The sequence below is a fragment of the Sorex araneus genome, chromosome X (genome assembly GCF_027595985.1).
Source record: "Sorex araneus isolate mSorAra2 chromosome X, mSorAra2.pri, whole genome shotgun sequence".
NCBI classification, from domain to species: domain Eukaryota; kingdom Metazoa; phylum Chordata; class Mammalia; order Eulipotyphla; family Soricidae; genus Sorex; species Sorex araneus.
In genome coordinates, this window is record NC_073313.1 from 187,988,470 (window position 1) to 188,001,372 (window position 12,903).

Here is a 12,903-nt window from a genome sequence, read left to right on the forward strand (position 1 = left end):
ATAGGAACAGCATTGTCAAAATGATAACTAAAGCATTATACAATCCCAATACATTATGCAATCCCAATAAAATACCCATGACATTTTTTAAAGACATTGATTAATTGCCATTAAAATTTGTATGAAATAATAGCCTTTACCTCCTCCTCTGCCCCATAATAACCAAACTCATTCTAGAAAAAAGGAAGATGGTAGGATTCTCTTTCCCCTATATCAAACTATATAATATATCTGTAATAAAACACTGTGGTATTGGAATAAGGATTGAAAATTAGACTAATAAAATAGCAATGAGAGACCAGAGAGATCCCCAGGTATGTGGATAGTTAGTCTTCAACGATAGAGCAAAAAGCACAAAGTGGAGCAAGGAAAACTTATTCAACAAATAATGTTGAAATAACTGGTTTGTCACATGCAAAAAAAAAACCCTCATTCAGACCCCTTTGTAAAACCATGCACAAAAGTCAAATCAAAATGAATTAAAGACCTTGATATGACACTTAAATCTATAAATTATATTGTGGAAAACAAAAGTAGAACACTTAATGACATTGAAGCTAGAACACTTTAATGCCATTGGCCAAGCAAACAGAAGCAAAGACAAACAAATGGGAGGGACTACATGAAACAAAGAAGTATCTAAATTGCAAAACACCAAAAACATGAATAAAGCAACACCCCACAGACGGCAAATATATATATATATATCATTTCCTACCACTCATCAAATATAGGGTTAACATCCAAATATAAGGTACTATTAGAACCTCACACACACACACACACACACACATACACATTTGCACGCACATACACAGATGCACACAATGGAAGAAATGAAATCAGCGTAAATTTTCTCAAAAAACACATACACAAGTCCAAAGGTTTGTTACTAAAATACTCTGCATCAGGGATCTGAGGAATAGTATGGCGGGTAGGGTGTTTGTCTTGCATGCTACTGACTTGAGTCAGGTTCTTGGCACCTTATATGGTCCCCTCAAACCACACCAAGAGTGATTCCTGAGCACAAAGTCAGGAATAAGTCCTGACTTATTTTGGGGGTCACCAGGTGTAACCAAAAAACAAACAAATAAATAATTTTTAAGTGCTGTGTATCCCTATTACCAGGAAACTGCAAATAAAAACAATAATAAGATATAGCCTAAAACAAATAAGCTTGACAGAGGTCACAGGGAGAAATGCTACCCTCATTCACTGCTGGTGAGATTGTCAACTGCTCCAACCCTTTTGAAAACAATATGGATCTTTCTGAGAAAAAACTAGGAGTTGATCTTTCATATGACCTAACATTTTCACTTCTTGGCATCTACCCCAAGGGCCCAAAAACTCTATTCAGAAAAGACATTTGCAACACAATTCACAGTGGCAAAAATCTGGAAACAACCCAACTGTTCAAGAATAGATGCCCAGATTTAAGAAACTATGCTTACTCAATGTACTACTGTAGGAAAACATTGGTTTGTCTTTTCTGCCTTGTCACAGGGAGCTTAGGTTTACTGGGTTACTCCTATCACAGTGCTCCCATCTCTCTGTGTTATTTGTAACTTTATCTTTGTGCTCTGTTGACTTGTAAATATTTTCTCGTTTCCTTAAGTCCTTTGCGTAGTTAATTCAGAGCAATGTCCTTTTCGTATGGGCACAGGAAGACAGTAAATGCTATGCTTTTATAACATGGGAGTTAATTGACGCTCAGTAATATTTAACTCCTGGGCATCTTTTCTCTTGACTTAAGTCTCAGTTGCTGTTACTTCCTCGCACCCCAAAAGCAGGGTCCTAACGAGGGACGGATGGACCCAGGGCAATCAGTGAGCTATGTGCTACCCTGGCATCAAGATTGGCCTGCCAAAGTGCCAAAATGCTTAACTATAAGTTAAGAGCATGGTCATGGACAAATGCTTTCATGATCCAAAAAGCAGTAACTAGATTCAGACACTGCTAGGGTTAGGAAAGATTAATCTGGCCTGAGCACTGTAGTCTTAGTCTGTGGCAAGATGTTCCCAAGAGAGCTGCCCTACAAGCTCAATGTATCTCTTACTGTGTCCATAAAAAATAACTAATATTAAGAAGTAGAATTAAGATGTTACTCAAGATGTTAATTAAGATATCAGACTGAGGAGGAGTACCCCTAGGTGGTGTTTCCTCCTGTGAGCCTGATGGGCAGTCAGGAAGGGCTTGCTTATGTTGATTTTGCTACCAGACTGGGTGTAGCATCGGCGAAGAGTGAAGGAGTTGTGGAGAGAGTGCTAGGAGCTGGGAGAGACAAGAGACTTGGAGGAGTTGGGAGAGAGAGCAGGGAGCAAGATGGAGCATGGAGAGATGAGCGGGAGAGACAGCAGGAGACAGGAATGAGAGGTAGTTTGAGACTAGAATGGGGAGCTCAGAGAAACTGGAACAAGCGTGTGGGGAGAATGAGATAACGGCAACTGATCAACCAACCACGGGCCACCTGGGCGGTGAGTAAGAGAGCCATCCGGGCTTCCCTGGATGCCCGGAGATCATACATACTACTGGAACAATAGCACAGCAGGTAGGGCATTTGCCTTGCACGCGGCCAACTTGGGTTTGATTCCTCTGTCCCTTTTAGAGAACCCAGCAAGCTACCAAGAGTATCCTCCCCTCACAGCAGAGCCTGGCAAGCTCCCCATGGCTTATTAGATATGCCAAAAACAGTAACAAGTCTCATAATGGAGGCGTTACTGGTGCCCGCATGAACAAATTGATGAACAATGGGACCACAGTGCACTATACATACTGAATGTGCTACTATTCGCTAATAAGAAAAGATGTAATTATGCAATTTATTTACATGGATGAACCCATAGATCATCATGATGTGTTGAAATTAGAAGGAAAAGGACACAAGAGTGATTTATCTCATGTATGAGAAATAAAGAAATAAACAGGAATGGCAAATGCCCAAAAGCAACAAAAACTGAGAACTGATCTACAATATGAAATTTACCATGAGGAAGGGAAAAGTGGAAAAAAGACAGAGAGAGCACATCAGGACAATGACGGAGAGAAGTGGACACTCTGGGGAGGGTATGGTGCTGAACTGCATGATGCATAAAACCCTATTAATAACATAAACAATGATGCCTCAAATTAGGTGACAGAGCATAATAAGGTGAAAGCAGTCTAAGACTATTACATTGCCAAGAAAAATGATCAATAAGCTCCAATATATGTTATTTTTTATTTAATTGTTTGTTTTTGGTCTGGCCACAGCCAATGGCACTCAGAATTTCTCCTGGCTTTGTGCTCAGGGTTTATCTTGGTAGTACTCAGGGAGATACATAGAAATCTAAACTGGGAGAGACACATGTAAGATAAATGCCCCACCAGCTATACTTGGTCTCCAGGGAATATTTCATATTTTAATGTGTTGAGAATATATACTGAAATATATAGTCATAAAGGATTGGATATCAGTGGTAGGATTCCATCATCAGGGAATAAGCATGTAAGAGATCAGTATGTTCCAAAAATATTAGAAGATTCTAATTTTCTAACTTCCTGGGAACAGTGACAAGTAGGGAACTTGTGTCCCCAATAGATTGGAGACAGTAAATTATCTTGAAACTCCTCTACTTTTACTAACATCAGGTGTGAATACAAATCCTAGCAATACATCCCACTATTTGCAAACTACACAGGAAAGTCAATTTCAGAGATAAGTGTTTGAACAAGAAGTATTTAGTATTTGCCTAAAGTAAAAAGTTTAAATAAATAAAAACAAACTTTTTAAAAAATAATTTATGTTAACTTAACAGAGAAAAATTGAATTGGGTAATACCCTTAGAACAATGGGAATAAATAACAACCAAAAGTTAACTAGAAAATAATAAAAATTTAAATTGTCTATTAAACAAAAATAGCTGGTATGAAGAGTAGATTAAATATAGCTAAAAGCAAATAAACTGGACACTGAAGTATTTTTTTAACATAGCAGTCCTGATAGAAGTACAAAGGTACATAAAGCAACATAATAAAAATGAAGTAGAAGTTTCAACATATAAAGAAGTTTGAACAGTAATAAGTAGAAAGAAATCACCAATATGAGATATTCTACAAAAGACAGTCATGTTTGACAGTAAACTGAATACTAGAAAAGCTTTCCCATTATGAATATGTAAAATTCTTGAATAAAATATAGGTAAAATAATTAAAATGTTGGTGTGACATTGCAAAAATGAAAGAAAAACATGTTTGTCAAATCAAGCAAGGCCTTTGAATTGTGACTGCCCTTAGACCTTGAATTCTCTCTACTATAAAAATTGGGTTTGAAAGGCCACACAAGAGAAAGGCCTTGGGGTAATTCAAGATGGAATTTGGGAGACTGAGATCTCTCATCAGTACTGGCCCTGCAAATTACTTTAAACCCAGTGAAGGGTGAACTACAGAAATTCCATACTTTGAAAATGGAAACATTAAAACTATAAATTAAAAGCAAAGTCTTAAACTGGACTCTAGATGGGGAAAAAAATGTCTCCCCTGAGACTTTAAATAACAGGCTTAGAGAAAGACAGGCAATTTCAGATCCTTACATGACTGATTCAATGTCATCACAAATGAAGAGAACTTAATTTAAAGTACTCCTTGATTAGTAGCAGTCCAGGGCAACTGGTGGAAGTAAAGCAATTAACCCTGGGAGGGAGGGAGGAGGTAGCTAGTTTTCACCAAATTATATCAAATATGAAAGTAATCTGAAGTGAGATGGGGTGGAGGGAAGTCGCCACTATTATACATCAAAAGAAATGACTGATCAGTGTTAGAACTAATATAATTAAAAAATATGGAACATTATGAAGAATGTTGAAAATAAATTTTTTAAATGAGAAGGAAAAAAATTCCAAAATATTAGTCAAATATTATTCTTATAATAAGACTTGTTTACAACCAGAGCCTTCTAAATTAAATTTGGTGACAATATGGAAAAAATTGATCTCTCATGCATTATTGTGGAATATTAATTGGATCAATCACACAAAATATACACTATAGTTAAATATACACCAATTCTATGACCTAGTATGACTCTATCCTAGATGTTAATATCTTTACAGAACATCAGATAACAAAGGTTATATCTTTGTAGTATCATTAGTCACACTTGCTCCAGTCTAAAACAAAGTGCCATTCATTAGTGAAAGTAAACAATCAAATTGTGATATATATTATTTTAGAATTATTGGCAATAAAATACAACAAAATATTACTAAGCACAATGGTATGCGATGAGATGAGAATAGAGACAGATGAGAATAGAGATAAAAAGTAAAAGCTCACATCTAGTGGTGCTCTGGGGACCTCAGGTTGCCGGGCATGGAACTTGACCTCAGATATACTAGGTACATGCTCCACCACTTTAACTCTAAACCACACTTGACATGTTAAATCTTATAAGGATGATATGTAATGACAGAAGAGTCACAGAGTAAATAGTATATTGTCTACATTTTATGGAACTTGAGGAAAAGCAAGAGCCCTTGATTATATTAGAAAGAAGAAAAATGGTTACCGATATGAAGAAGGGCAGTTAATACCTGAAAGGGATTTCTAGAAATATGGAAATCTCATAACTACCTTTTTTTTCTTTTTGGGTCACACCAGGTGATGCACAGGGATTACTCCTGGCTCATGCACTCAGGGATTACTCCTGGTGGTGCTCAGGGGACCAAATGGAATGCTGGGATTCGAACTTGGGTTGGCTGCGAGCAAGGAAAATGCCTACCCGATGTGCTATCACTCCAGCCCCTCATAACTACCTTTTTAAAAAAATTAGTGCTGTTTTTTGTTTGCATATAGGGAGGCCATGGATTTTTGGGTATTGGTTTTATAACCTGAGACTTTACTGTACAGGCCAATTATTTCTAAGAGTTTCTTACTAGAGCTTTTAGGCTTCTCTAGGTATAGTATCATATCATCTGCGAATAGTGAGAGCTTGATTTCTTCCTTTCCAATCTGAATCCCCTTAATATCTTTTTTCTTGCCTGATGGCTATTGCTAATACTTCTAGGACAATATTAAAGAGAAGTGGTGAGAGCGGGCATCCTTGCCTAGTCCCCGATCTTAGAGGAAAGGCCCTTAGTTTTTCTCCATTGATGATAGTGCTTTGCCATAGGTTCGTGGTAGATGGCTTCGACTATCTTGAGGAAAGTTCTTCCAAAACCCATTTTGGTGAGAGTTTTTATCATGAATGGGTGTTGGATCTTGTCAAATGCTTTCTCTGCATCTATTGATATGATCATAAGGTTTTTATCTTTACTTTTGTTGATATGATGGATTATATTGTTTGATTTCCGAATGTTAAACCATCCTTGCATCCCCGGGATGAATCCCACTTGGTCATGGTGTATGATCTTTTTGATGAGTTGTTGGATTCTATTTGCTAGTATTTTGTTGAGGATCTTCGCATCGGTGTTCATCAAGGATATTGGTCTATAGTTTTCTTTGTCAGAGGTGTCTTTGTTTGCTTTTGGTATTAGGGAGATATGTGCCTCGTAGAAACTGTTCGGAAGGGTTCCTGTCTTTTCAATTTCTTGGAAAAGCTTGAGGAGAACTGGCAACAAGTCTTCTTTAAATGTTTGGAAGAATTCGCCAGTGAATCCGTCTGGACCTGGGCTTTTGGTTTTGGGAAGACTTTTGATTACAGTTTCGATTTCCTTGATATTTATGGGCCTATTCAGGTATTTCAAGTCTTCTTGGTTCAGTCTTGGGAGATTGTAGGAATCAAGGAATTCGTCCATTTCTTTTAGGTTCTCTTGTTTCGTGGCGTACAGACTTTCAAAGTAGTCTCTGACGATCATTTGAATTTCACTGGTTTCTGTTCTGATGTCCCCCTTTTCATTTCTGATTCGGTTTATTAGGGTTTTCTCTCTTTCTTTCTTTGTGAGTCTTGCTAGGGATTTATTAATCTTATTTATTTTCTCGAAGAACCAGTTCTTTGTCTCATTGATCTTTCGGATTGTTTTTAGGGTTTCCATATCATTAATTTCTGCTCTAAGTTTTATTATTTCTTTACTTCGATCTGGTTTGGGTTCCTTTTGCTGGTCCTCTTCTAAGATCTTGAGCTTCGAAGTCAAGCTATCTATATAGGCCCTTTCTTCCTTTCTGAGGAAGTCTTGCAGAGCTATAAATTTCCCCCTTAATACAGCTTTAGCTGCATCCCATAGGTTCTGGTAGCAAACAATGAGACAGAGGAAAGGGACATGAAAAAAGCAATCCCGTTCACAATCATGCCCCAGAAAATCAAATACCTTGGAATCAGCTTAAATAAAGAAGTAAAGGACCTCTACAAAGAAAACTATAAAACGCTACTCCATGAAATAAAAGAGGACATGAGGAAATGGAAACATAACCCCTGCTCATGGATAGGGAGAATAAACATTGTCAAAATGGCAATACTCCCCAAAGCATTATACAGATTTAATGCGAACCCTATAAGGATACCCATGTCGGGGCTGGAGAGATAGCACAGCGGGTAGGGCGTTTGCTTTGCACGCGGCCGACCCGGGTTCAAATCCCAGCATCCCATATGGTCCCCTGAGCACGGCCAGGGGTAATTCCTGAGTGCAGAGCCAGGAGTAACCCCTGTGCATCGCCAGGTGTGACCCAAAAAGCAAAAAAAAGGATACTGATGTCATTCTTCAAAGAAACGGATCAAGCAATCCTGAAATTTATATGGAGCAATAAACGCCCACGGATAGCTAAAACAATTCTTGGGAAAAAGACAATGGGAGGCATCACCCTCCCTAACCTTAAACTTTACTACAAAGCGGTAACAATTAAAACAGCATGGTACTGGAACAAAGGCAGAGCCGAAGACCAATGGAACAGGGTGGAATATCCCTACACAGAACCTCAAATGTATGATCATCTAATCTTTGATAAGGGAGCAAGAGATGTGAAGTGGAGCAAGGGAAGCCTCTTTAACAAATGGTGCTGGCACAACTGGACAACCACATGCAAAAGAATGGGCTTAGACCTCGGCCTGACACCATGCACAAAAGTCAGATCAAAATGGATTAAAGACCTCAACATCAGACCACAAACCATAAGGTACATTGAAGACAAGGTCGGCAAAACCCTCCATGATATTAAAGATAAAGATATCTTCAAAGATGACACGGAACTAAGCAATCTAGTAAAAACAGAGATCAACAAATGGGACTACATTAAACTAAAAAGCTTCTGCACCGCAAAGGATACAGTGACCAGAATACAAAGACAATCTACAGAATGGGAAAGGATATTTACCCAATACCCATCAGATAAGGGGTTGATATCAATGGTATATAAAGCACTCGTTGAACTCTACAAGAAGAAAACATCCAACCCCATCAGAAAATGGGGCGGAGAAATGAACAGAAACTTTCCCAAGGAAGAGATACGAATGGCCAAAAGGCACATGAAAAAGTGCTCTACATCACTAATCATCAAGGAGATGCAGATCAAAACAACCATGAGATACCACTCACAACACAGAGACTAGCACACATCCAAAAGAACAAAAGCAACCACTGTTGGAGAGGATGTTGGGAGAAAGGGACCCTTCTTCACTGCTGGTGGGAATGCCGACTAGTTCAGCCCTTTTGGAAAACAATATGAACGATTCTCAAAAAACTAGAGGTTGAACTCCCATTTGACCCAGAAATACCACTGCTGGGAATATATCCCAGAGAAGCAAAAAAGTATAGCCGAAATGACGTCTGCACTTATATGTTCATCGCAGCACTGTTTACAATAGCTGGAATCTGGAAAAAACCTGAGTGCTCTAGAACAGATGACTGGTTGAAGAAATTTTGGTACATCTATACAATGGAATACTATGCAGCTGTTAAAAAATGAGGTCATGAAGTTTGCATATAAATGGATCAGCATGGAAAGTATCATGCTAAGTGAAATGAGTCAGAAAGAGAGAGACAGACATAGAAAGATTGCACTCATCTGTGGAATATAGAATAGTAGACTAGGAGACTAATACCCAAGAATAGTAGAAATAAGTACCAGGAGGTTTACTCCATGGCTTGGAGGCTTGTCTCTCATTCTGGGCAACTCAAAGAAGGGAACACCAAGTAAAATGTGGTCGGAAGTCATGCGGGGGAAGGGTGATGCTTGCTGAATGTAGACTAGATACTGAACACAATGGCCACTCAACACCTTTATTGCAAACCACAACACCTAATCAGAGAGAGAGAACAAAAGGGAATACCCTGCCATAGTGGCAGTGTGGGGTGTGGGGGGAGACTGGACTGGGGAGGGTGGGAGAGATGCTGGGTTTACTGGTGGTAGAGGATGGGCACTGGTGAAGGGATGGGTTCTCGAACTTTGTATGGGGGAAACATGAGCAGAATAATGTATAATTCATTTCAATTCTTAATGTAATTTTATTAGATCAATAAAGTCCAGATGAAAAAAAAGAAAAAAAATAAAATCAATTAGCAAAAAATAAAAAATAAAATAAATAAAATAAATAAATTTAGTGCTGTTTTTAATTTGGGGTTTTAAAAGGAACATTGTATTCTAATTAAAATATTATGGGAAAAATATAAATTATAATGAAATAGAAGTACTACAAAAGATGCAATAAAAGATAGATCAGAAAATATAAAAATAGATAGGAAGTTTTGTCTGCACTGCAACTGAAAGAAGAAAGGTGTTGAAAATGTGAAGGCTGAGAGATGAGGAACAAAGGCAATGTTAACTGCACATTTAAGCAGCATGACAAAGATCTCACTTACATGGTATAAAAGGAAACAAACAAGTTTCATCTGCTGATCATTGATCACCTACATAACCAGAATGAGCCTAAATCTCACATTCAGTCTGCCTTCACTCCAGGAAACTGCCCGACACATGTCACCTTGACCCACATTCTTCTCCCAGACCAGGATTCTCATTCCAAATGCTAGATTACTAGCTCTCTACATACTCCACACTTGCACATTATGAGTCCAGTAAATCCTCACTGTGACCTGTCACTACCCACCTCTCACCCAATAAAAAACGTGGGATTTCATTCACCCCCATTGTCCTGCTGAGAAATCTGAATAGGGCATTGGTGTTGGCTAGAAATCCAGAATCATAAGAATTAGTCTGATATAGTGAACAGGAGCAATGGATGACTGTTCAGGCCACCTGGAAGCCTGAGGTCCCAACAAAGCATATATTAGGGAATGTGCATGCTACAGCAGATAGGGACAGAAATCCAGGTAGAACCTCAAATACATCACAACTTTCAGTGCTGTCCAGGGACGATCTCAAAACAACAATCTGGTCTATGTTCACTAACCTGAGGAAATCACTGGAAGGGAAATTCAATAAATGCAAAGAAAAGTTGATGGAAAAGCAAGAAAGAATTCATTCAAACATAAATGAAAGAGATAAAGAATACAGTAGGCCTCAGCAGTAGAGTTGAAGAAGCCTTACCATCAAATACGTGGTCTCAGAGATAAGGCACATGACATCATCAATAAAGAGGCAAAAAAGAGATTTTTAAGGTGAAGAAAATTTACTATTTTTAATACATAGCTAAAAAAACTATGAATTATAAGAAAGTGAATGACTGAAAAAATAATAGAAAACTTTCTTAGCCTGAGATACAAGAATGCAGAAGGTCAAAGGAGTAGCAAGCAAATTAAACAGAACAAACACATATTGTATTAAAAATGGCAAGTCTCTGCGTGAGAAAGAGGGAAAAGGGAGGGGAGAGAGATTACTTAAAGCTGCAAGAGAGAGAAGCAGAGCCTCACATAGAAAGGAGATACAATTCACATCAAACTTCTGAAATGAAACTCTAAAATCAAGAAGAGAATGGAGTGATATATTCAAGTACTGAGTGAAAAGAGCCTTCAAACAGAAGTATTCTACCCTGCAAGGTTATCATTCATATTTGAGAGAGTGATAAAATCATTCTCAGACAATAAATAGCTCAAGGCATTTGCTGCATCTAAACCAGCTCTGAATGTCTTTATAAGAAGCCTCTTATAAATAACAAATGGCAAATGACAAAAATGACCTAAATGCTAAATTTTTTTAAATGGAAACAAACTCATCAGTAATCTCCCTAAATGTCAATGAAGTGAATTCTCCTATCAAAAAGTAGACTTTAGATGGATGAAGAAAGCAAAATTCTGTTGCTTACAGGGAGCCCATTTGAATTAGTGTAAATATAGGCTCAGGGTGACATACTGTAAAACAATCATATAACAGTAGATAAAACTTAGAGATGGACAGCCATACTCATATCAAACCAAAAAGTATTCAGCAAAAAAATGTAATAGAGATGAACATTATATACTCATTATGGGATCTATGGATCAATAGGACTTAACTCTTACCAATCAATATATATGTTCTTGGTGAAAATGTAAGCAACACAATAATAGTGTAAGACTTTAACACCCTACTTTGTCAGTAGACAGAAAAACCAGACATAATACTAGTAAGGAAAAAAGATAAAAACAAGGAATTGAAATAATAGGGATTGATATATATTTAAAGAAGACATTACCCTCAAAACAATGAATACACATTCTTTTGTGCAATTATTTTCAAGACAGATCAAAATACTGGGATACAATTTAAGTATCCTAAATATAAAAATCATGCCAAGTATTTTCTCAGATACAATGACATGAAGGCAGAAATTAACCATTAAAGAAAACAGTTGAGAATCCTAATATTTGGAAACTTAACAGGAAATGTTAATTACGTATTGTTACTTATTTGTTATTAAGTAACATATAGGGCTAAATCAAAGCTGGTTCAAAGAAGAGATCAAGGAAGAAATGAGACATTTCTGTGAAACAAATGAGAATAAAGACAGAAATTATGGTACATGGGAAAAGAAACTTCCAGAAGTTTCTGGAAGTACAAGTTCACATCAGAAGCAAACAAACAAAGTTCACATCAATAACCTAACCTCACATCTTATATAACTATGAAAAAAAAACAAAGAAATATCAAAGAAAGAAGATAATGAAATTATAACAGAAACAGATTCATAGAAATCAACAAAATAGTATACAGAATCAAAGAAACTAAGAGCAGATTTTTGAAAAGAGTAAACAAAATTTACAAACTCTCAGCTACATTTATGAATAAAAAAATGAGAAAAACCAAATAAATTGGGTAAGAGATGAATAAAGAGAGATCGCAACAGATACCACAGAAATACATAATATCATGAAAGGTTGCTATGAACTACCCTACTAAGTTTGAGAACCAAGTGAATTACTACAATAATAGAAGCTATTATTAAGAATGAATTAGGAGGAAGTGAAAAATCTGACCAGATCAGTCATCATTGTCATCTGTTGCTCATCAATTTGTTCGAGCGGGCACCAGTAACATCTCTCATTGAGAGACTTATTGTTACTGTTTTTTGGCATACCCAATGCACGGGTAGCTTGCCAGGCTCTGCTGCTCGGGCTGGATACTCTAGGTAGCTTGCCGGGCTCTCCGAGAGGGGCAGAGGAATCGAACTCAGGTCGGCTGTATGAAAGGCAAATGCCCAACCGCTGTGCCCCAGATCAGTCATGAGTAATGAAATTTACACAATAATTAAAAACATCCCACAAACAAAAGTCAAACCAGATGTTAGTGAGTTCTACAGAAACTTCAAATAAGTTAATTGCCTAGGACTCACAATTCAGCCTCAGATGAGATCAACAAACTGCAGAGATGCCTCCAGTCCCCATGCCAGGCTGAATGTCACATCTGGGCCACCCCAGAGGGGGGCAGGTGAGTTTCCCACCCACTCAAATAGAGCCCCAGTAGCTGAGAATCTCCAGAACCCAATTGCTGCCATACTCACGGTTGATCTCCACAGGCTCAGATGAGCCTCATCCATAAATGAATCTGCTGAAAAACTCAGGA